This window comes from Channa argus, chromosome 21 (genome assembly GCF_033026475.1).
Source record: "Channa argus isolate prfri chromosome 21, Channa argus male v1.0, whole genome shotgun sequence".
NCBI lineage: Eukaryota > Metazoa > Chordata > Actinopteri > Anabantiformes > Channidae > Channa > Channa argus.
In genome coordinates, this window is record NC_090217.1 from 18,831,651 (window position 1) to 18,852,647 (window position 20,997).

Consider the following 20,997-nt stretch of genomic DNA (forward strand, 5'->3'; position numbering starts at 1 on the left):
TTTCCTTTCTAAGGGGAGGTGCTACACACACGCATTCACGAAGCACATGGTCGGAAAGTATGGGGTAAAATGGCAGAGTTTGGGGATGAACAATAACAATATGGCTTTGTGGATTCAGATGTGGGAGAAATGTAAACACTCCAAGCCACGAGGACGCCGGTAAATGCAGTAATGTCTCTGGAAGGAGCTGACATTTGAAGACGTAGCTTCAAAGTGTCGGGGGTATATATGGGTGCAGAGCTGCTTGCATAGCCCACGACCCCTCTGTGGGATTCCTAGGCAATGCATTGTCCAAGTAGGCCGTCTAAATCATTTCCCATGACTTGGAGGTTTAGCCAGTGAATTGCAGAGCAACAAAAGTGGCCCCCCTTCTACACATGTTTCAAAATGGAGAGAGGTGTATTTATTCATGTTCAGCACATATAGAATTTGTACTCATCAGCCCAACTGAAGCGTGTCAAACTGAGGAATGATGTCAAGGAAATCTAAAAGAACGAGGAAACAGTTGCAGGAGATTGTTATTGGAGAGCATCAAAATGAGCAACTTCCCTGACCGGGAATCGAATCCTGGCCGCGGCGGTGAGAGCGCCGAATCCTAGCCACTAGACCATCAGGGAGAGTCAAGAGGAGAAAGAACGAGAATGAAAACACTATAACCCAGTAGTCAGGCTCCCACAAGTTTGGTCGTTACACCTCGTTAGTTCGCATTGGAAAGCAGCCCGGCTTGAGTCTTTGAGTAGTTGTGGCCGAGTGGTCAAGGCGATGGACTCGAAATCCATTGGGGTTTCCCTGCGCAGGTTCGAATCCTGTCAGCTACGCATGCCTCCCTTTCTTCCCAGTGTTCCAGTGATAATGGGTTTCTCCAGGGAGATAACACGTGCAGACATTTCCAATGCACCTGAGCTGAATTAAGTGGCAAAAACAAATAATGTTCCTGATGGACTTTAGCAGCAAGGCCTGTGACTATTGATCTCGTATTATTTGAGTTTTCTGTGCAACAGCTAAGTAAATATAGATTGATGAGAATTTTGGCTCCTGTTGTGATCCAAACGAGCGGTTGACCTGCTCCTTATGTCGCAGTCTCTTTTGACTGATGCCATGTAAAAAACTTGGCGCATTCTTTCGGCCAAGAGTTCACATGTGGACTGTCCCTGACGGTGCTTGACGTCATCCCCGCTTAGAGGCTTCATATGTCAAAGTCCAACTGTTCCAGGACAGCATCCTATGTTCCCGTTGGAGGCAGTTTCGTCCCCGTGCTCAACCCCATAGACTCGACGTGCACTGGAGATTACCAGCGCAGGTTCACATCCTGTTACTACGTAAGCCTTAACTTTGACCCTTTTTTCCCATTGTTCAAGTGGAAGGTGGGATTTGCTTCCTAAGGGGAGGTGTTACACACAGGCATTCACGTAGCGCATGGTCTGAAAGTATGGGGTCAAATGGCAGAGTTTGGGGATGAACAATAACAATATGGCTTTGTGGATTCAGATGTGGGAGAAATGTAAACACTCCAAGCCACGAGGACGTCCGTAAATGCAGTAATGTCTCTGGAAGGAGCTGACATTTGAAGACGTAGCTTCAAAGTGTCGGGGGTATATATGGGTGCAGAGCTGCTTGCATAGCCCACGACCCCTCTGTGGGATTCCTAGGCAATGCATTGTCCAAGTAGGCCGTCTAAATCATTTCCCATGACTTGGAGGTTTAGCCAGTGAATTACAGAGCAACAAAAGTGGCCCCCCTTCCACACATGGTTCAACATTGAGAGAGGTGTATTTATTCATCTTCAGTACATATAGAATTTGTACTCATCAGCCCAACTGAAGTGTGTCAAAGTGAGGAATGATGTCAAGGAAATCTAAAAGAACGAGGAAACAGTTGCAGGAGATTGTTATTGGAGAGCATCAAAATGAGCAAATTCCCTGACCGGGAATCGAAACCGGGCCGCGGCGGTGAGAGCCCCAAATCCTAGCCACTAGACCATCAGGGAGAGTCAAGAGGAGAAAGAACGAGAATGAAAACAATATAACCCAGTAGTCAGGCTCCCACAAGTTTGGTCGTTACACCTCGTTATTTCGCATTGGAAAGCAGCCCGGCTTGAGTCTTTGAGTAGTTGTGGCCGAGTGGTCAAGGCGATGGACTCGAAATCCATTGGGGTTTCCCCGCGCAGGTTCGAATCCTGCCAGCTATGTATCCCTCCCTTTTGGCCCTTTCTTCCCAGTGTTCCAGTGATAATGGGTTTCTCCAGGGAGATAACGCATGCAGACATTCCCAACGCTCCTGAATTCCTAGCCAATGCATTGTCCAAGTAGGCCTTCTAAATCATTTCCCATGACTTGGAGGTTTAGTCAATGAATTACAGCAAAACCCCTCAAAACTGTCAATCCATCAGCCGGGTCTGTATGCAAGTTGGGATCCTCCGTTTTTATACCAGCTGCTACATTGGCAACTGTACGTTGTTCTTTAAAATGTGATGGGGAGCAACAAAAGCGGGCCCCCTTCTATACATCTTTCAACATTGAGAGAGGTGTATTTATTCATCTTCAGTTCATATAGAATTTGTACTTATCAGCCCAACTGAAATGTGTCAAAGTGTGGAATGATGTGATGGAGATCTAAAAGCACAAGGAAACAGTTGCAGGAGATTGTTATTTGAGAGCATCAATGTGATCTAATTCCCTGACCGGGAATCGAACCCGGGCCGCGGCGGTAAGAGCACCGAATCCTAGCCACTAGACCATCAGGGAGAGTCAAGACGGGAAGGAGAGAGAATGAAAACTATATAACCCAGTAGTCAGGCTCCCACAAATTTGGTCGTTACACCTCGTTATTTCGCATTGGAAAGCAGCAGAGGCTTGCTGCCGGTCAGCATTCCCTGAGCGAGACTCCTAGCAGCTACAGTATAGGGGGTCTCAGGTCCAACTTTGGTATTCACAAAATGTATAATACAACGATTGCACTTTTGAAAGGTTAAATATTGTTGTCAAATTCATTGGCCTCTCTATAAAACAAGTCCGTTATCTCATTTGAATTCCATTTTCAGTGCAACAGCAACTTTAGTAATAATTCCTAATAATTATTGCGCCTCCTGTAAATGAAAAAAAAAATGGTTGACAGCTCCTTTTGTTTCGATCCATGTTCTGTAAATAAGTCTACCCTCTGTTTAGGTCAAGATTTCTAATGTAGAGCTTCCTTAAACAAAACAAATAATGTTCCTGATGGACTTTAGCAGCAAGGCCTGTGACTATTGATGTCGTATTATTTGAGTTTTCTGTGCAACAGCTAAGTAAATATAGATTGATGACAATTTTGGCTCCTGTTGTGATCCAAACGAGCGGTTGACCTGCTCCTTATGTCGCAGTCTCTTTTGACTGATGCCATGTAAAAAACTTGGCGCATTCTTTCGGCCAAGAGTTCACATGTGGACTGTCTTTGAGGGTGCTTGACGTCATCCCCGCTTAGAGGCTTCATATGTCAAAGTCCAACTGTTCCGGGACAGCATCCTATGTTCCCGTTGGAAGCAGTTTCGTCCCCGTGCTCAACCCCATAGACTCGACGTGCACTGGAGATTACCAGCGCAGGTTCACATCCTGTTACTACGTAAGCCTTAACTTTGACCCTTTTTTCCCATTGTTCAAGTGGAAGGTGGGATTTGCTTCCTAAGGGGAGGTGTTACACACAGGCATTCACGTGGCGCATGGTCTGAAAGTATGGGGTCAAATGGCAGAGTTTGGGGATGAACAATAACAATATGGCTTTGTGGATTCAGATGTGGGAGAAATGTAAACACTCCAAGCCACGAGGACGCCGGTAAATGCAGTAATGTCTCTGGAAGGAGCTGACATTTGAAGACGTACCTTCAATGTGTCGGGGGTATATATGGGTGCAGAGCTGCTTGCATAGCCCACGACCCCTCTGTGGGATTCCTAGGCAATGCATTGTCCAAGTAGGCCGTCTAAATCATTTCCCATGACTTGGAGGTTTAGCCAGTGAATTACAGAGCAACAAAAGTGGCCCCCCTTCCACACATGTTTCAAAATTGAGAGAGGTGAATTTATTCATGTTCAGTACATATAGAATTTGTACTCATCAGCCCAACTGAAGCGTGTCAAAGTGAGGAATGATGTCATGGATATCTAAAAGAACGAGGAAACAGTTGCAGGAGATTGTTATTGGAGGGCATCAAAATGAGCAAATTCCCTGACCGGGAATCGAACCCGGGCCGCGGCGGTGAGAGCTCCGAATCCTAGCCACTAGACCATCAGGGAGAGTCAAGAGGAGAAAGAACGAGAATGAAAACAATATAACCCAGTAGTCAGGCTCCCACAAGTTTGGTCGTTACACCTCGTTATTTCGCATTGGAAAGCAGCCCGGCTTGAGTCTTTGAGTAGTTGTGGCCGAGTGGTCAAGGCGATGGACTCGAAATCCATTGGGGTTTCCCCGCGCAGGTTGGAATCCTGCCAGCTACGTATCCCTCCCTTTTGGCCCTTTCTTCCCAGTGTTCCAGTGATAATGGGTTTCTCCAGGGAGATAACGCATGCAGACATTCCCAACGCTCCTGAATTCCTAGCCAATGCATTGTCCAAGTAGGCCTTCTAAATCATTTCCCATGACTTGGAGGTTTAGTCAATGAATTACAGCAAAACCCCTAAAAACTGTCAATCCATCAGCCGGGTCTGTATGCAAGTTGGGATCCTCCGTTTTTATACCAGCTGCTACATTGGCAACTGTACGTTGTTCTTTAAAATGTGATGGGGGGCAACAAAAGCGGGCCCCCTTCTATACATCTTTCAACATTGAGAGAGGTGTATTTATTCATCTTCAGTTCATATAGAATTTGTACTTATCAGCCCAACTGAAATGTGTCAAAGTGTGGAATGATGTGATGGAGATCTAAAAGCACAAGGAAACAGTTGCAGGAGATTGTTATTGGAGAGCATCAATGTGATCTAATTCCCTGACCGGGAATCGAACCCGGGCCGCGGCGGTGAGAGCGCCGAATCCTAGCCACTAGACCATCAGGGAGAGTAAAGAAGGGAAGGAGCGAGAATGAAAACTATATAACCCAGTAGTCAGGCTCCCACCAATTTGGTCCTTACACCTCGTTATTTCGCATTGGAAAACAGCAGAGGCTTGCTGCCGGTCAGCATTCCCTGAGCGAGACTCCTAGCCGCTACAGTATAGGGGGTCTCAGGTCCAACTTTGGTATTCACAAAATGTATAATACAACGATTGCACTTTTGAAAGGTTAAATATTGTTGTCAAATTCATTGGCCTCTCTATAAAACAAGTCCGTTATCTCATTTGAATTCCATTTTCAGTGCAACAGCAACTTTAGTAATAATTCCTAATAATTATTGCGCCTCCTGTAAATGAAAAAAAAATGGTTGACAGCTCCTTTTGTTTCTACCCATGTTCTGTAAATAAGTCTACCCTCTGTTTAGGTCAAGATTTCTAATGTGGAGCTTCCTTGACGCTCCCTGACATTGTGGCCGATGTGTGATTTACGCTGTCAAAGTTCAGTCATCCCAGGAAAGCAGCCCACCTCCAATCTTTGAGTAGTTGTGGCCGAGTGGTCAAGGCGATGGACTTGAAATCCATTGGGGTTTCCCCGCGCAGGTTCGAATCCTGTCAGCTACGTATGCCTCCCTTTTGGCCCTTTCTTCCCAGTGTTCCAGTGATAATAGGTTTCTCCAGGGAGAAAACACGTGCAGACATTTCCAACGCACCTGAGCTGAATTAAGCGGCAAAAACAAATAATGTTCCTGATGGACTTTAGCAGCAAGGCCTGTGACTATTGATCTCGTATTATTTGAGTTTTCTGTGCAACAGCTAAGTAAATATAGATTGATGACAATTTTGGCTCCTGTTGTGATCCAAACGAGCGGTTGACCTACTCCTTATGTCGCAGTCTCTTTTGACTGATGCCATGTAAAAAACTTGGCGCGTTCTTTCGGCCAAGAGTTCACATGTGGACTGTCTTTGAGGGTGCTTGACGTCATCCCCGCTTAGAGGCTTCATATGTCAAAGTCCAACTGTTCCGGGACAGCATCCTATGTTCCCGTTGGATGCAGTTTGGTCCCCGTGCTCAACCCCATAGACTCGACGTGCACTGGAGATTACCAGCGCAGGTTCACATCCTGTTACTACGTAAGCCTTAACTTTGACCCTTTTTTCCCATTGTTCAAGTGGAAGGTGGGATTTGCTTCCTAAGGGGAGGTGTTACACACAGGCATTCACGTAGCGCATGGTCTGAAACTATGGGGTGAAATGGCAGAGTTTGGGGATGAACAATAACAATATGGCTTTGTGGATTCAGATGTGGGAGAAATGTAAACACTCCAAGCCACGAGGACGCCGGTAAATGCAGTAATGTCTCTTGAAGGAGCTGACATTTGAAGACGTAGCTTCAAAGTGTCTGGGGTATATATGGGTGCAGAGCTGCTTGCATAGCCCACGACCCCTCTGTAAGATTCCTAGGCAATGCATTGTCCAAGTAGGCCGTCTAAATCATTTCCCATGACTTGGAGGTTTAGCCAGTGAATTGCAGAGCAACAAAAGTGGCCCCCCTTCTACACATGTTTCAAAATGGAGAGAGGTGTATTTATTCATGTTCAGCACATATAGAATTTGTACTCATCAGCCCAACTGAAGCGTGTCAAACTGAGGAATGATGTCAAGGAAATCTAAAAGAACGAGGAAACAGTTGCAGGAGATTGTTATTGGAGAGCATCAAAATGAGCAACTTCCCTGACCGGGAATCGAATCCTGGCCGCGGCGGTGAGAGCGCCGAATCCTAGCCACTAGACCATCAGGGAGAGTCAAGAGGAGAAAGAACGAGAATGAAAACACTATAACCCAGTAGTCAGGCTCCCACAAGTTTGGTCGTTACACCTCGTTAGTTCGCATTGGAAAGCAGCCCGGCTTGAGTCTTTGAGTAGTTGTGGCCGAGTGGTCAAGGCGATGGACTCGAAATCCATTGGGGTTTCCCTGCGCAGGTTCGAATCCTGTCAGCTACGCATGCCTCCCTTTCTTCCCAGTGTTCCAGTGATAATGGGTTTCTCCAGGGAGATAACACGTGCAGACATTTCCAATGCACCTGAGCTGAATTAAGTGGCAAAAACAAATAATGTTCCTGATGGACTTTAGCAGCAAGGCCTGTGACTATTGATCTCGTATTATTTGAGTTTTCTGTGCAACAGCTAAGTAAATATAGATTGATGAGAATTTTGGCTCCTGTTGTGATCCAAACGAGCGGTTGACCTGCTCCTTATGTCGCAGTCTCTTTTGACTGATGCCATGTAAAAAACTTGGCGCATTCTTTCGGCCAAGAGTTCACATGTGGACTGTCCCTGACGGTGCTTGACGTCATCCCCGCTTAGAGGCTTCATATGTCAAAGTCCAACTGTTCCAGGACAGCATCCTATGTTCCCGTTGGAGGCAGTTTCGTCCCCGTGCTCAACCCCATAGACTCGACGTGCACTGGAGATTACCAGCGCAGGTTCACATCCTGTTACTACGTAAGCCTTAACTTTGACCCTTTTTTCCCATTGTTCAAGTGGAAGGTGGGATTTGCTTCCTAAGGGGAGGTGTTACACACAGGCATTCACGTAGCGCATGGTCTGAAAGTATGGGGTCAAATGGCAGAGTTTGGGGATGAACAATAACAATATGGCTTTGTGGATTCAGATGTGGGAGAAATGTAAACACTCCAAGCCACGAGGACGTCCGTAAATGCAGTAATGTCTCTGGAAGGAGCTGACATTTGAAGACGTAGCTTCAAAGTGTCGGGGGTATATATGGGTGCAGAGCTGCTTGCATAGCCCACGACCCCTCTGTGGGATTCCTAGGCAATGCATTGTCCAAGTAGGCCGTCTAAATCATTTCCCATGACTTGGAGGTTTAGCCAGTGAATTACAGAGCAACAAAAGTGGCCCCCCTTCCACACATGGTTCAACATTGAGAGAGGTGTATTTATTCATCTTCAGTACATATAGAATTTGTACTCATCAGCCCAACTGAAGTGTGTCAAAGTGAGGAATGATGTCAAGGAAATCTAAAAGAACGAGGAAACAGTTGCAGGAGATTGTTATTGGAGAGCATCAAAATGAGCAAATTCCCTGACCGGGAATCGAAACCGGGCCGCGGCGGTGAGAGCGCCAAATCCTAGCCACTAGACCATCAGGGAGAGTCAAGAGGAGAAAGAACGAGAATGAAAACAATATAACCCAGTAGTCAGGCTCCCACAAGTTTGGTCGTTACACCTCGTTATTTCGCATTGGAAAGCAGCCCGGCTTGAGTCTTTGAGTAGTTGTGGCCGAGTGGTCAAGGCGATGGACTCGAAATCCATTGGGGTTTCCCCGCGCAGGTTCGAATCCTGCCAGCTATGTATCCCTCCCTTTTGGCCCTTTCTTCCCAGTGTTCCAGTGATAATGGGTTTCTCCAGGGAGATAACGCATGCAGACATTCCCAACGCTCCTGAATTCCTAGCCAATGCATTGTCCAAGTAGGCCTTCTAAATCATTTCCCATGACTTGGAGGTTTAGTCAATGAATTACAGCAAAACCCCTCAAAACTGTCAATCCATCAGCCGGGTCTGTATGCAAGTTGGGATCCTCCGTTTTTATACCAGCTGCTACATTGGCAACTGTACGTTGTTCTTTAAAATGTGATGGGGAGCAACAAAAGCGGGCCCCCTTCTATACATCTTTCAACATTGAGAGAGGTGTATTTATTCATCTTCAGTTCATATAGAATTTGTACTTATCAGCCCAACTGAAATGTGTCAAAGTGTGGAATGATGTGATGGAGATCTAAAAGCACAAGGAAACAGTTGCAGGAGATTGTTATTTGAGAGCATCAATGTGATCTAATTCCCTGACCGGGAATCGAACCCGGGCCGCGGCGGTAAGAGCACCGAATCCTAGCCACTAGACCATCAGGGAGAGTCAAGACGGGAAGGAGAGAGAATGAAAACTATATAACCCAGTAGTCAGGCTCCCACAAATTTGGTCGTTACACCTCGTTATTTCGCATTGGAAAGCAGCAGAGGCTTGCTGCCGGTCAGCATTCCCTGAGCGAGACTCCTAGCAGCTACAGTATAGGGGGTCTCAGGTCCAACTTTGGTATTCACAAAATGTATAATACAACGATTGCACTTTTGAAAGGTTAAATATTGTTGTCAAATTCATTGGCCTCTCTATAAAACAAGTCCGTTATCTCATTTGAATTCCATTTTCAGTGCAACAGCAACTTTAGTAATAATTCCTAATAATTATTGCGCCTCCTGTAAATGAAAAAAAAAATGGTTGACAGCTCCTTTTGTTTCGATCCATGTTCTGTAAATAAGTCTACCCTCTGTTTAGGTCAAGATTTCTAATGTAGAGCTTCCTTAAACAAAACAAATAATGTTCCTGATGGACTTTAGCAGCAAGGCCTGTGACTATTGATGTCGTATTATTTGAGTTTTCTGTGCAACAGCTAAGTAAATATAGATTGATGACAATTTTGGCTCCTGTTGTGATCCAAACGAGCGGTTGACCTGCTCCTTATGTCGCAGTCTCTTTTGACTGATGCCATGTAAAAAACTTGGCGCATTCTTTCGGCCAAGAGTTCACATGTGGACTGTCTTTGAGGGTGCTTGACGTCATCCCCGCTTAGAGGCTTCATATGTCAAAGTCCAACTGTTCCGGGACAGCATCCTATGTTCCCGTTGGAAGCAGTTTCGTCCCCGTGCTCAACCCCATAGACTCGACGTGCACTGGAGATTACCAGCGCAGGTTCACATCCTGTTACTACGTAAGCCTTAACTTTGACCCTTTTTTCCCATTGTTCAAGTGGAAGGTGGGATTTGCTTCCTAAGGGGAGGTGTTACACACAGGCATTCACGTGGCGCATGGTCTGAAAGTATGGGGTCAAATGGCAGAGTTTGGGGATGAACAATAACAATATGGCTTTGTGGATTCAGATGTGGGAGAAATGTAAACACTCCAAGCCACGAGGACGCCGGTAAATGCAGTAATGTCTCTGGAAGGAGCTGACATTTGAAGACGTACCTTCAATGTGTCGGGGGTATATATGGGTGCAGAGCTGCTTGCATAGCCCACGACCCCTCTGTGGGATTCCTAGGCAATGCATTGTCCAAGTAGGCCGTCTAAATCATTTCCCATGACTTGGAGGTTTAGCCAGTGAATTACAGAGCAACAAAAGTGGCCCCCCTTCCACACATGTTTCAAAATTGAGAGAGGTGAATTTATTCATGTTCAGTACATATAGAATTTGTACTCATCAGCCCAACTGAAGCGTGTCAAAGTGAGGAATGATGTCATGGATATCTAAAAGAACGAGGAAACAGTTGCAGGAGATTGTTATTGGAGGGCATCAAAATGAGCAAATTCCCTGACCGGGAATCGAACCCGGGCCGCGGCGGTGAGAGCTCCGAATCCTAGCCACTAGACCATCAGGGAGAGTCAAGAGGAGAAAGAACGAGAATGAAAACAATATAACCCAGTAGTCAGGCTCCCACAAGTTTGGTCGTTACACCTCGTTATTTCGCATTGGAAAGCAGCCCGGCTTGAGTCTTTGAGTAGTTGTGGCCGAGTGGTCAAGGCGATGGACTCGAAATCCATTGGGGTTTCCCCGCGCAGGTTGGAATCCTGCCAGCTACGTATCCCTCCCTTTTGGCCCTTTCTTCCCAGTGTTCCAGTGATAATGGGTTTCTCCAGGGAGATAACGCATGCAGACATTCCCAACGCTCCTGAATTCCTAGCCAATGCATTGTCCAAGTAGGCCTTCTAAATCATTTCCCATGACTTGGAGGTTTAGTCAATGAATTACAGCAAAACCCCTAAAAACTGTCAATCCATCAGCCGGGTCTGTATGCAAGTTGGGATCCTCCGTTTTTATACCAGCTGCTACATTGGCAACTGTACGTTGTTCTTTAAAATGTGATGGGGGGCAACAAAAGCGGGCCCCCTTCTATACATCTTTCAACATTGAGAGAGGTGTATTTATTCATCTTCAGTTCATATAGAATTTGTACTTATCAGCCCAACTGAAATGTGTCAAAGTGTGGAATGATGTGATGGAGATCTAAAAGCACAAGGAAACAGTTGCAGGAGATTGTTATTGGAGAGCATCAATGTGATCTAATTCCCTGACCGGGAATCGAACCCGGGCCGCGGCGGTGAGAGCGCCGAATCCTAGCCACTAGACCATCAGGGAGAGTAAAGAAGGGAAGGAGCGAGAATGAAAACTATATAACCCAGTAGTCAGGCTCCCACCAATTTGGTCCTTACACCTCGTTATTTCGCATTGGAAAGCAGCAGAGGCTTGCTGCCGGTCAGCATTCCCTGAGCGAGACTCCTAGCCGCTACAGTATAGGGGGTCTCAGGTCCAACTTTGGTATTCACAAAATGTATAATACAACGATTGCACTTTTGAAAGGTTAAATATTGTTGTCAAATTCATTGGCCTCTCTATAAAACAAGTCCGTTATCTCATTTGAATTCCATTTTCAGTGCAACAGCAACTTTAGTAATAATTCCTAATAATTATTGCGCCTCCTGTAAATGAAAAAAAAATGGTTGACAGCTCCTTTTGTTTCTACCCATGTTCTGTAAATAAGTCTACCCTCTGTTTAGGTCAAGATTTCTAATGTGGAGCTTCCTTGACGCTCCCTGACATTGTGGCCGATGTGTGATTTACGCTGTCAAAGTTCAGTCATCCCAGGAAAGCAGCCCACCTCCAATCTTTGAGTAGTTGTGGCCGAGTGGTCAAGGCGATGGACTTGAAATCCATTGGGGTTTCCCCGCGCAGGTTCGAATCCTGTCAGCTACGTATGCCTCCCTTTTGGCCCTTTCTTCCCAGTGTTCCAGTGATAATAGGTTTCTCCAGGGAGAAAACACGTGCAGACATTTCCAACGCACCTGAGCTGAATTAAGCGGCAAAAACAAATAATGTTCCTGATGGACTTTAGCAGCAAGGCCTGTGACTATTGATCTCGTATTATTTGAGTTTTCTGTGCAACAGCTAAGTAAATATAGATTGATGACAATTTTGGCTCCTGTTGTGATCCAAACGAGCGGTTGACCTACTCCTTATGTCGCAGTCTCTTTTGACTGATGCCATGTAAAAAACTTGGCGCGTTCTTTCGGCCAAGAGTTCACATGTGGACTGTCTTTGAGGGTGCTTGACGTCATCCCCGCTTAGAGGCTTCATATGTCAAAGTCCAACTGTTCCGGGACAGCATCCTATGTTCCCGTTGGATGCAGTTTGGTCCCCGTGCTCAACCCCATAGACTCGACGTGCACTGGAGATTACCAGCGCAGGTTCACATCCTGTTACTACGTAAGCCTTAACTTTGACCCTTTTTTCCCATTGTTCAAGTGGAAGGTGGGATTTGCTTCCTAAGGGGAGGTGTTACACACAGGCATTCACGTAGCGCATGGTCTGAAACTATGGGGTGAAATGGCAGAGTTTGGGGATGAACAATAACAATATGGCTTTGTGGATTCAGATGTGGGAGAAATGTAAACACTCCAAGCCACGAGGACGCCGGTAAATGCAGTAATGTCTCTTGAAGGAGCTGACATTTGAAGACGTAGCTTCAAAGTGTCTGGGGTATATATGGGTGCAGAGCTGCTTGCATAGCCCACGACCCCTCTGTAAGATTCCTAGGCAATGCATTGTCCAAGTAGGCCGTCTAAATCATTTCCCATGACTTGGAGGTTTAGCCAGTGAATTACAGAGCAACAAAAGTGGCCCCCCTTCCACACATGTTTCAAAATGGAGAGAGGTGTATTTATTCATGTTCAGCACATATAGAATTTGTACTCATCAGCCCAACTGAAGCGTGTCAAAGTGAGGAATGATGTCAAGTAAATCTAAAAGAACGAGGAAACAGTTGCAGGAGATTGTTATTGGAGAGCATCAAAATGAGCAACTTCCCTGACCGGGAATCGAATCCTGGCCGCGGCGGTGAGAGCGCCGAATCCTAGCCACTAGACCATCAGGGAGAGTCAAGAGGAGAAAGAACGAGAATGAAAACTATATAACCCAGTAGTCAGGCTCCCACAAATTTGGTCGTTACACCTCGTTATTTCGCATTTGAAAGCAGCAGAGGCTTGCTGCCGGTCAGCATTCCCTGAGCGAGACACCTAGCCGCTACAGCATAGGGGGTCTCAGGTCCAACTTTGGTATTCACAAAATGTATAATACAACGATTGCACTTTTGAAAGGTTAAATATTGTTGTCAAATTCATTGGCCTCTCTATAAAACAAGTCCGTTATCTCATTTGAATTCCATTTTCACTGCAACAGCAACTTTAGTAATAATTCCTAATAATTATTGTGCCTCCTGTAAATGAAAAAAAATGGTTGACAGCTCCTTTTGTTTCGACCCATGTTCTGTAAATAAGTCTACCCTCTGTTTAGGTCAAGATTTCTAATGTGGAGCTTCCTTGACGCTCCCTGACATTGTGGCCGATGTGTGATTTACGCTGTCAAAGTTCAGTCATCCCAGGAAAGCAGCCCACCTCCAATCTTTGAGTAGTTGTGGCCGAGTGGTCAAGGCGATGGACTTGAAATCCACTGGGGTTTCCCCGCGCAGGTTCGAATCCTGTCAGCTACGTACGCCTCCCTTTTGGCCCTTTCTTCCCAGTGTTCCAGTGATAATGGGTTTTTCCAGGGAGATAACACGTGCAGACATTTCCAACGCACCTGAGCTGAATTAAGCGGCAAAAACAAATAATGTTCCTGATGGACTTTAGCAGCAAGGCCTGTGACTATTGATCTCGTATTATTTGAGTTTACTGTGCAACAGCTAAGTAAATATAGATTGATGACAATTTTGGCTCCTGTTGTGATCCAAACGAGCGGTTGACCTGCTCCTTATGTCGCAGTCTCTTTTGACTGATGCCATGTAAAAAACTTGGCGCATTCTTTCGGCCAAGAGTTCACATGTGGACTGTCTTTGACGGTGCTTGACGTCATCCCCGCTTAGAGGCTTCATATGTCAAAGTCCAACAGTTCCGGGACAGCATCCTATGTTCCCGTTGGAAGCAGTTTCGTCCCCGTGCTCAACCCCATAGACTCGACGTGCACTGGAGATTACCAGCGCAGGTTCACATCCTGTTACTACGTAAGCCTTAACTTTGACCCTTTTTTCCCATTGTTCAAGTGGAAGGTGGGATTTACTTCCTAAGGGGAGGTGCTACACACACGCATTCACGTAGCGCATGGTCTGAAAGTATGTGGTCAAATGGCAGAGTTTGGGGATGAACAATAACAATATGGCTTTGTGGATTCAGATGTGGGAGAAATGTAAACACTCCAAGCCACGAGGACGCCGGTAAATGCAGTAATATCTCTGGAAGGAGCTGACATTTGAAGACGTAGCTTCAAAGTGTCGGGGGTATATATGGGTGCAGAGCTGCTTGCATAGCCCACGACCCCTCTGTGGGATTCCTAGGCAATGCATTGTCCAAGTAGGCCGTCTAAATCATTTCCCATGACTTGGAGGTTTAGCCAGTGAATTACAGAGCAACAAAAGTGGCCCCCCTTCCACACATGTTTCAAAATGGAGAGAGGTGTATTTATTCATGTTCAGCACATATAGAATTTGTACTCATCAGCCCAACTGAAGCGTTTCAAAGTGAGGAATGATGTCAAGGAAATCTAAAAGAACGAGGAAACAGTTGCAGGAGATTGTTATTGGAGAGCATCAAAATGAGCAACTTCCCTGACCGGGAATCGAATCCTGGCCGCGGCGGTGAGAGCGCCGAATCCTAGCCACTAGACCATCAGGGAGAGTCAAGAGGAGAAAGAACGAGAATGAAAACAATATAACCCAGTAGTCAGGCTCCCACAAGTTTGGTCGTTACACCTCGTTAGTTCGCATTTGAAAGCAGCAGAGGCTTGCTGCCGGTCAGTATTCCCTGAGCGAGACACCTAGCCGCTACAGCATAGGGGGTCTCAGGTCCAACTTTGGTATTCACAAAATGTATAATACAACGATTGCACTTTTGAAAGGTTAAATATTGTTGTCAAATTCATTGGCCTCTCTATAAAACAAGTCCGTTATCTCATTTGAATTCCATTTTCACTGCAACAGCAACTTTAGTAATAATTCCTAATAATTATTGCGCCTCCTGTAAATGAAACAAAAATGGTTGACAGCTCCTTTTGTTTCGACCCATGTTCTGTAAATAAGTCTACCCTCTGTTTAGGTCAAGATTTCTAATGTGGAGCTTCCTTGACGCTCCCTGACATTGTGGCCGATGTGTGATTTGCGCTGTCAAAGTTCAGTCATCCCAGGAAAGCAACCCATCTCAAATCTTTGAGTAGTTGTGGGCGAGTGGTCAAGGCGATGGACTTGAAATCCATTGGGGTTTCCCCGCGCAGGTTAGAATCCTGTCAGCTACGTATGCCTCCCTTTTGGCCCTTTCTTCCCAGTGTTCCAGTGATAATGGGTTTCTCCAGGGAGATAACACGTGCAGACATTTCCAACGCACCTGAGCTGAATTAAGCGGCAAAAACAAATAATGTTCCTGATGGACTTTAGCAGCAAGGCCTGTGACTATTGATCTCGTATTATTTGAGTTTTCTGTGCAACAGCTAAGTAAATATAGATTGATGACAATTTTGGCTCCTGTTGTGATCCAAACGAGCGGTTGACCTGCTCCTTATGTCGCAGTCTCTTTTGACTGATGCCATGTAAAAAACTTGGCGCGTGCTTTCTAGAGGCCAAGAGTTCACCAGCGCAGGTTCAAATCCTGTTACTACGTAAGCCTTAACTTTGACCCTTTTTTCCCATTGTTCAAGTGGAAGGTGGGATTTGCTTCCTAAGGGGAGGTGTTACACACAGGCATTCACGTAGCGCATGGTCTGAAAGTATGGGGTCAAATGGCAGAGTTTGGGGATGAACAATAACAATATGGCTTTGTGGATTCAGATGTGGGAGAAATGTAAACACTCCAAGCCACGAGGACGCCGGTAAATGCAGTAATGTCTCTGGAAGGAGCTGACATTTGAAGACGTACCTTCAAAGTGTCGGGGGTATATATGGGTGCAGAGCTGCTTGCATAGCCCACGACCCCTCTGTGGGATTCCTAGGCAATGCATTGTCCAAGTAGGCCGTCTAAATCATTTCCCATGACTTGGAGGTTTAGCCAGTGAATTACAGAGCAACAAAAGTGGCCCCCCTTCCACACATGTTTCAAAATTGAGAGAGGTGAATTTATTCATGTTCAGTACATATAGAATTTGTACTCATCAGCCCAACTGAAGCGTGTCAAAGTGAGGAATGATGTCAAGGAAATCTAAAAGAACGAGGAAACAGTTGCAGGAGATTGTTATTGGAGAGCATCAAAATCAGCAAATTCCCTGACTGGGAATCGAACCAGGGCCGCGGCGTTGAGAGCGCCGAATCCTAGCCACTAGACCATCAGGGAGAGTCAAGAGGAGAAAGAACGAGAATGAAAACAATATAACCCAGTAGTCAGGCTCCCAAAAGTTTGGTCGTTACACCTCGTTATTTCGCATTGGAAAGCAGCCCGGCTTGAGTCTTTGAGTAGTTGTGGCCGAGTGGTCAAGGCGATGGACTCGAAATCCATTGGGGTTTCCCCGCACAGGTTGGAATCCTGCCAGCTACGTATCCCTCCCTTTTGGCCCTTTCTTCCCAGTGTTCCAGTGATAATGGGTTTCTCCAGGGAGATAACGCATGCAGACATTCCCAACGCTCCTGAATTCCTAGCCAATGCATTGTCCAAGTAGGCCTTCTAAATCATTTCCCATGACTTGGAGGTTTAGTCAATGAATTACAGCAAAACCCCTCAAAACTGTCAATCCATCAGCCGGGTCTGTATGCAAGTTGGGATCCTCCGTTTTTATACCAGCTGCTACATTGGCAACTGTACGTTGTTCTTTAAAATGTGATGGGGAGCAACAAAAGCGGGCCCCCTTCTATACATCTTTCAACATTGAGAGAGGTGTATTTATTCATCTTCAGTTCATATAGAATTTGTACTTATCAGCCCAACTGAAGTGTGTCAAAGTGTGGAATGATGTGATGGAGATCTAAAAGCACAAGGAAAAAGTTGCAGGAGATTGTTATTGGAGAGCATCAATGTGATCTAATTCCCTGACCGGGAATCGAACCCGGGCCGCGGCGGTGAGAGCGCCGAATCCTAGCCACTAGACCATCAGGGAGAGTCAAGACGGGAAGGAGCGAGAATGAAAACTATATAACCCAGTAGTCAGGCTCCCACAAATTTGGTCGTTACACCTCGTTATTTCGCATTGGAAAGCAGCAGAGGCTTGCTGCCGGTCAGCATTCCCTGAGCGAGACTCCTAGCCGCTACAGTATAGGGGGTCTCAGGTCCAACTTTGGTATTCACAAAATGTATAATACAACGATTGCACTTTTGAAAAGTTAAATATTGTTGTCAAATTCATTGGCCTCTCTATAAAACAAGTCCGTTATCTCATTTGAATTCCATTTTCAGTGCAACAGCAACTTTAGTAATAATTCCTAATAATTATTGCGCCTCCTGTAAATGAAAAAAAAAATGGTTGACAGCTCCTTTTGTTTCGACCCATGTTCTGTAAATAAGTCTACCCTCTGTTTAGGTCAAGATTTCTAATGTGGAGCTTCCTTGACGCTCCCTGACATTGTGGCCGATGTGTGATTTACGCTGTCAAAGTTCAGTCATCCCAGGAAAGCAGCCCACTTCCAATCTTTGAGTAGTTGTGGCCGAGTGGTCAAGGCGATGGACTTGAAATCCATTGGGGTTTCCCCGCGCAGGTTCGAATCCTGTCAGCTACGTACGCCTCCCTTTTGGCCCTTTCTTCCCAGTGTTCCAGTGATAATGGGTTTCTCCAGGGAGATAACACGTGCAGACATTTCCAACGCACCTGAGCTGAATTAAGCGGCAAAAACAAATAATGTTCCTGATGGACTTTAGCAGCAAGGCCTGTGACTATTGATCTCGTATTATTTGAGTTTTCTGTGCAACAGCTAAGTAAATATAGATTGATGACAATTTTGGCTCCTGTTGTGATCCAAACGAGCGGTTGACCTGCTCCTTATGTCGCAGTCTCTTTTGACTGATGCCATGTAAAAAACTTGGCGCATTCTTTCGGCCAAGAGTTCACATGTGGACTGTCTTTGACGGTGCTTGACGTCATCCCCGCTTAGAGGCTTCATATGTAAACGTCCAACTGTTCCGGGACAGCATCCTATGTTCCCGTTGGATGAAGTTTGGTCCCCGTGCTCAACCCCATAGACTCGACGTGCACTGGAGATTACCAGCGCAGGTTCACATCCTGTTACTACGTAAGCCTTAACTTTGACCCTTTTTTCCCATTGTTCAAGTGGAAGGTGGGATTTGCTTCCTAAGGGGAGGTGTTACACACAGGCATTCACGTAGCGCATGGTCTGAAAGTATGGGGTCAAATGGCAGAGTTTGGGGATGAACAATAACAATATGGCTTTGTGGATTCAGATGTGGGAGAAATGTAAACACTCCAAGCCACGAGGACGCCGGTAAATGCAGTAATGTCTCTGGAAGAGGCTGACATTTGAAGACGTAGCTTCAAAGTGTCGGGGGTATATATGGGTGCAGAGCTGCTTGCATAGCCCACGACCCCTCTGTGGGATTCCTAGGCAATGCATTGTCCAAGTAGGCCGTCTAAATCATTTCCCATGACTTGGAGGTTTAGCCAGTGAATTACAGAGCAACAAAAGTGGCCCCCCTTCCACACATGTTTCAAAATGGAGAGAGGTGTATTTATTCATGTTCAGCACATATAGAATTTGTACTCATCAGCCCAACTGAAGCGTGTCAAAGTGAGGAATGATGTCAAGGAAATCTAAAAGAACGAGGAAACAGTTGCAGGAGATTGTTATTGGAGAGCATCAAAATGAGCAACTTCCCTGACCGGGAATCGAATCCTGGCCGCGGCGGTGAGAGCGCCGAATCCTAGCCACTAGACCATCAGGGAGAGTCAAGAGGAGAAAGAACGAGAATGAAAACTATATAACCCAGTAGTCAGGCTCCCACAAATTTGGTCGTTACACCTCGTTATTTCGCATTGGAAAGCAGCCCGGCTTGAGTCTTTGAGTAGTTGTGGCCGAGTGGTCAAGGCGATGGACTCGAAATCCATTGGGGTTTCCCCGCGCAGGTTGGAATCCTGCCAGCTACGTATCCCTCCCTTTTGGCCCTTTCTTCCCAGTGTTCCAGTGATAATGGGTTTCTCCAGGGAGATAACGCATGCAGACATTCCCAACGCTCCTGAATTCCTAGCCAATGCATTGTCCAAGTAGGCCTTCTAAATCATTTCCCATGACTTGGAGGTTTAGTCAATGAATTACAGCAAAACCCCTAAAAACTGTCAATCCATCAGCCGGGTCTGTATGCAAGTTGGGATCCTCCGTTTTTATACCAGCTGCTACATTGGCAACTGTACGTTGTTCTTTAAAATGTGATGGGGGGCAACAAAAGCGGGCCCCCTTCTATACATCTTTCAACATTGAGAGAGGTGTATTTATTCATCTTCAGTTCATATAGAATTTGTACTTATCAGCCCAACTGAAATGTGTCAAAGTGTGGAATGATGTGATGGAGATCTAAAAGCACAAGGAAACAGTTGCAGGAGATTGTTATTGGAGAGCATCAATGTGATCTAATTCCCTGACCGGGAATCGAACCCGGGCCGCGGCGGTGAGAGCGCCGAATCCTAGCCACTAGACCATCAGGGAGAGTAAAGAAGGGAAGGAGCGAGAATGAAAACTATATAACCCAGTAGTCAGGCTCCCACCAATTTGGTCCTTACACCTCGTTATTTCGCATTGGAAAGCAGCAGAGGCTTGCTGCCGGTCAGCATTCCCTGAGCGAGACTCCTAGCCGCTACAGTATAGGGGGTCTCAGGTCCAACTTTGGTATTCACAAAATGTATAATACAACGATTGCACTTTTGAAAGGTTAAATATTGTTGTCAAATTCATTGGCCTCTCTATAAAACAAGTCCGTTATCTCATTTGAATTCCATTTTCAGTGCAACAGCAACTTTAGTAATAATTCCTAATAATTATTGCGCCTCCTGTAAATGAAAAAAAAATGGTTGACAGCTCCTTTTGTTTCTACCCATGTTCTGTAAATAAGTCTACCCTCTGTTTAGGTCAAGATTTCTAATGTGGAGCTTCCTTGACGCTCCCTGACATTGTGGCCGATGTGTGATTTACGCTGTCAAAGTTCAGTCATCCCAGGAAAGCAGCCCACCTCCAATCTTTGAGTAGTTGTGGCCGAGTGGTCAAGGCGATGGACTTGAAATCCATTGGGGTTTCCCCGCGCAGGTTCGAATCCTGTCAGCTACGTATGCCTCCCTTTTGGCCCTTTCTTCCCAGTGTTCCAGTGATAATAGGTTTCTCCAGGGAGAAAACACGTGCAGACATTTCCAACGCACCTGAGCTGAATTAAGCGGCAAAAACAAATAATGTTCCTGATGGACTTTAGCAGCAAGGCCTGTGACTATTGATCTCGTATTATTTGAGTTTTCTGTGCAACAGCTAAGTAAATATAGATTGATGACAATTTTGGCTCCTGTTGTGATCCAAACGAGCGGTTGACCTACTCCTTATGTCGCAGTCTCTTTTGACTGATGCCATGTAAAAAACTTGGCGCGTTCTTTCGGCCAAGAGTTCACATGTGGACTGTCTTTGAGGGTGCTTGACGTCATCCCCGCTTAGAGGCTTCATATGTCAAAGTCCAACTGTTCCGGGACAGCATCCTATGTTCCCGTTGGATGCAGTTTGGTCCCCGTGCTCAACCCCATAGACTCGACGTGCACTGGAGATTACCAGCGCAGGTTCACATCCTGTTACTACGTAAGCCTTAACTTTGACCCTTTTTTCCCATTGTTCAAGTGGAAGGTGGGATTTGCTTCCTAAGGGGAGGTGTTACACACAGGCATTCACGTAGCGCATGGTCTGAAACTATGGGG

The 20,997-nt window shown here is 45.9% G+C and overlaps 20 non-coding genes across 20 annotated transcripts; 14 read left to right on the forward strand and 6 right to left on the reverse strand.

Annotated features, from left to right (window-relative positions):
* Nucleotides 1-736: 736 nt before the first annotated feature.
* Nucleotides 737-818, forward strand: trnas-cga (transfer RNA serine (anticodon CGA)). Its single transcript has one exon. It is a non-coding gene; the product is annotated as a tRNA-Ser (tRNA).
* Nucleotides 819-2,106: 1,288 nt separating this feature from the next.
* On the forward strand, nucleotides 2,107-2,188 carry trnas-cga (transfer RNA serine (anticodon CGA)). The gene has a single exon. It is a non-coding gene; the product is annotated as a tRNA-Ser (tRNA).
* A 2,005-nt stretch (nucleotides 2,189-4,193) lies between these two features.
* Nucleotides 4,194-4,265, reverse strand: trnae-cuc (transfer RNA glutamic acid (anticodon CUC)). The gene has a single exon. It is a non-coding gene; the product is annotated as a tRNA-Glu (tRNA).
* A 119-nt stretch (nucleotides 4,266-4,384) lies between these two features.
* On the forward strand, nucleotides 4,385-4,466 carry trnas-cga (transfer RNA serine (anticodon CGA)). The gene has a single exon. It is a non-coding gene; the product is annotated as a tRNA-Ser (tRNA).
* A 484-nt stretch (nucleotides 4,467-4,950) lies between these two features.
* On the reverse strand, nucleotides 4,951-5,022 carry trnae-cuc (transfer RNA glutamic acid (anticodon CUC)). Its single transcript has one exon. It is a non-coding gene; the product is annotated as a tRNA-Glu (tRNA).
* A 533-nt stretch (nucleotides 5,023-5,555) lies between these two features.
* Nucleotides 5,556-5,637, forward strand: trnas-uga (transfer RNA serine (anticodon UGA)). The gene has a single exon. It is a non-coding gene; the product is annotated as a tRNA-Ser (tRNA).
* A 1,297-nt stretch (nucleotides 5,638-6,934) lies between these two features.
* On the forward strand, nucleotides 6,935-7,016 carry trnas-cga (transfer RNA serine (anticodon CGA)). Its single transcript has one exon. It is a non-coding gene; the product is annotated as a tRNA-Ser (tRNA).
* Nucleotides 7,017-8,304: 1,288 nt separating this feature from the next.
* Nucleotides 8,305-8,386, forward strand: trnas-cga (transfer RNA serine (anticodon CGA)). Its single transcript has one exon. It is a non-coding gene; the product is annotated as a tRNA-Ser (tRNA).
* Nucleotides 8,387-10,391: 2,005 nt separating this feature from the next.
* Nucleotides 10,392-10,463, reverse strand: trnae-cuc (transfer RNA glutamic acid (anticodon CUC)). Its single transcript has one exon. It is a non-coding gene; the product is annotated as a tRNA-Glu (tRNA).
* Nucleotides 10,464-10,582: 119 nt separating this feature from the next.
* trnas-cga (transfer RNA serine (anticodon CGA)) lies at nucleotides 10,583-10,664 on the forward strand. Its single transcript has one exon. It is a non-coding gene; the product is annotated as a tRNA-Ser (tRNA).
* Nucleotides 10,665-11,148: 484 nt separating this feature from the next.
* trnae-cuc (transfer RNA glutamic acid (anticodon CUC)) lies at nucleotides 11,149-11,220 on the reverse strand. Its single transcript has one exon. It is a non-coding gene; the product is annotated as a tRNA-Glu (tRNA).
* A 533-nt stretch (nucleotides 11,221-11,753) lies between these two features.
* On the forward strand, nucleotides 11,754-11,835 carry trnas-uga (transfer RNA serine (anticodon UGA)). The gene has a single exon. It is a non-coding gene; the product is annotated as a tRNA-Ser (tRNA).
* Nucleotides 11,836-13,545: 1,710 nt separating this feature from the next.
* Nucleotides 13,546-13,627, forward strand: trnas-uga (transfer RNA serine (anticodon UGA)). The gene has a single exon. It is a non-coding gene; the product is annotated as a tRNA-Ser (tRNA).
* A 1,711-nt stretch (nucleotides 13,628-15,338) lies between these two features.
* Nucleotides 15,339-15,420, forward strand: trnas-uga (transfer RNA serine (anticodon UGA)). The gene has a single exon. It is a non-coding gene; the product is annotated as a tRNA-Ser (tRNA).
* A 1,147-nt stretch (nucleotides 15,421-16,567) lies between these two features.
* Nucleotides 16,568-16,649, forward strand: trnas-cga (transfer RNA serine (anticodon CGA)). The gene has a single exon. It is a non-coding gene; the product is annotated as a tRNA-Ser (tRNA).
* Nucleotides 16,650-17,133: 484 nt separating this feature from the next.
* On the reverse strand, nucleotides 17,134-17,205 carry trnae-cuc (transfer RNA glutamic acid (anticodon CUC)). The gene has a single exon. It is a non-coding gene; the product is annotated as a tRNA-Glu (tRNA).
* Nucleotides 17,206-17,739: 534 nt separating this feature from the next.
* Nucleotides 17,740-17,821, forward strand: trnas-uga (transfer RNA serine (anticodon UGA)). The gene has a single exon. It is a non-coding gene; the product is annotated as a tRNA-Ser (tRNA).
* Nucleotides 17,822-19,118: 1,297 nt separating this feature from the next.
* trnas-cga (transfer RNA serine (anticodon CGA)) lies at nucleotides 19,119-19,200 on the forward strand. Its single transcript has one exon. It is a non-coding gene; the product is annotated as a tRNA-Ser (tRNA).
* A 484-nt stretch (nucleotides 19,201-19,684) lies between these two features.
* trnae-cuc (transfer RNA glutamic acid (anticodon CUC)) lies at nucleotides 19,685-19,756 on the reverse strand. Its single transcript has one exon. It is a non-coding gene; the product is annotated as a tRNA-Glu (tRNA).
* Nucleotides 19,757-20,289: 533 nt separating this feature from the next.
* On the forward strand, nucleotides 20,290-20,371 carry trnas-uga (transfer RNA serine (anticodon UGA)). Its single transcript has one exon. It is a non-coding gene; the product is annotated as a tRNA-Ser (tRNA).
* The last annotated feature ends 626 nt before the right edge of the window (nucleotides 20,372-20,997 follow it).